We start from the raw sequence: 2,581 nt of genomic DNA on the forward strand, positions 1-2,581 counted from the left end.
AATTTAGGGAACCAGAGGCAAGATTGTTATGGGTTGAATTGTGTCCCCCCCCAAATTCTTATGTTAGAGTCCATACCACTAGTACCTTTGAATAATATGACTAAATTTGGAATAAGTTCTTTAGAGAGAGAATGAAGTTAAAATGAATTTATTAGGATGGGCTCCAACTCAATATCACAGATATCCTTATAAGAGGAGGAAATTTGGACACAGACAGGAAGGAAGATCACTTGAAGATATAGGGAGAAGTTGATTATGTGCAAGCCAAGGAGAGAGGCCTCTAAAGAAACCACCCATGCAGACACCTTAACTTGGACATGTAGCCTCCAGAAGTGTGAGAAAATTTCTGTATTGTTACAATAGCTTAGAAAACTAGTGCATCCTCACACACATCTTCCACAAATATGTTCTTGTTCTTATCTCGTGACTCCCTTGGTTTCTTCAGAGACTTCCTCAGGTTTAGGAAGTATATACATGTTTCTCTATGTCTTTCTGTATTTCTATTTCTATCTCTGTATTAATTAGCTTTGAAAGACAATCCCCAAGCTTATATTGGGGCATGAGTGTGAAATGGAGGAAGCTGTGAGAAAGATATCTTAAGAACCTAGATTCCTCTAAATGTCGAATATAAATGTCTTAACACAACAATTATGAGAATGACATGATGGCTATGTTGGCCAATTGGATGAAGGTATTTCAAATTGTATATGGAAACAACACACTGTATCCCATGATAGTATTTATGTGCACAAATATAATTTAATAATAAAAAAAGAACCTAGATTCCCACTTTCTTTTTTCTTTCTTTGACCTCTGCTCCCATAAATTTTTCTGACACAGAAACAAATCCCCCAGGGAAATGATGTACTAGACTTAGTTCCAGTGCAGTCAATACATCTTGATTATTTCTTCTACACATAGTTGGGGCAGGTGGGAGGCTAAAAAATACCATTAGGTACTAACAACACATAAATATAAAAGGAGTATGAGTAAAAAGCTATTTCCAACCAGAAAAATCTGTTTATCTTCCTATTGACTTAGGCAAGGAATGACATTGTCCTTCAATGCTGTATCTTTGCCCGATAAAGAAACAATATTTCTCACAGTAGATGTCCAATAGTATAAGGACCCCATAGACAGGTAAAACATCTACAGTAACATCAGCAGGATTAGTCACAAATGGTGAAAAGAAAAATAGCTTCTCTCTTAGCTGATTTGAGCTTGGCATACAAAGCATGAATAAGAAGTATGAGTAGCTTATAGGCACACAAAATTTTACACTCATACATAGACTTCAAGATTAGGATAAAAGAAACTTGATGCAGTACTCTGGGTCTAGTTAAGATATGTTCAGTCACTGTAGCCTGTACGTTGTAATGGGACTGTCTGTCTGTACACTGCGAGGACCACAGTAAGTGTAGGAGAGGTACAGTGGAGACCAAGCACAAGCTGGTGCCACTTGGAGTGCTCACAGCCTCTGAACATATGGCATGACCCCTGAGAAGTAGAACTTAGTGCCACAAAACAAAGGGGGGTATGGCCTATAGGGAACCCTTAGGGTGAAATCCCTGGGTCAGGGGAGGCTCCTTGAATTGGCCTCAAGAGATGCAGTCAGAGCCCTCCACAGGTCCCCAAGGACTGTTCAAGTGCAGCAATTTCTGCTTCCATGTGCTTTTGGGAGAAGGGCAGGGGTTTGTGACTATAAAGCCAGCTACAACCTTTCTAGGTCCTTCCTTCCCAGACCGTCCTCTGACAGGAGAGGAAGGATGCACTGGGGTTGCATGAAGCTCACAGTAGAGGCCAGAATTGCACTTCACAGACTGAGGACAGAGCCAAGACTCAGGGAAGCAGGAAGGAGGTGACACAGTTGTGGTGAGTGGGAAGGTGGGTCACCCTCAGCTACTACCTATAGCCAATCTTCTTCTTAGGGATCAGCTCCTTGCTCTCTGTCCAAACCCCATATGGTCTCTGTCGTTGGGCTTCAACCGGGGGAGCAGAAGTTTCAATGATCCCACCTACTGCATCCTGTATCAATCCCACCCCTGCTCCCCACTACTGAGGTGCCCATCTACTTTCTATGCCTAACACTGGGTATGCTCCATGCCTCCTGGCACAAGGTGTTTATATCCCTGGACTGGTGGAAGAGGCAACTGGCTTGCCACCAGGAGGGAGTTGAGACACAGGGGAGTGGCATCATGTCCCTGCAAAGATAGGCCGAGTATTACTATTGGCTGTAGCACTGGATGTCGCGGCAGCCTGCAACATATGCACTTTGCCTGGCATGTTGGCTATCTCAGTCATCTCTGCTGGCTGGGTACCTGGGGGCACTCCCACAGAGCATCTCTGTCTGCATCTTGTTCTTAGTCTTTCCTGCTTGGCACTTTCTTTCTCCAATCAATGCATGTCCTGTTGTTCCATCACATACTCTATGAATTTCTGTCCATTCACCAGAAATACCTTTGAATGTTCCTTTTCCCACATTTCAATTTGTGACTTCAAATCCTCTGCCAGCTTAGGGAATGTATTTTGGAGGGACTTGTTGCTTTTCTCCTCTTAGAAGAATTCCTCCTCAGTTTGTAAG

The sequence above is a fragment of the Otolemur garnettii genome, unplaced genomic scaffold, assembly GCF_000181295.1.
Source record: "Otolemur garnettii isolate 467f Iridium unplaced genomic scaffold, OtoGar3 scaffold00001, whole genome shotgun sequence".
NCBI lineage: Eukaryota > Metazoa > Chordata > Mammalia > Primates > Galagidae > Otolemur > Otolemur garnettii.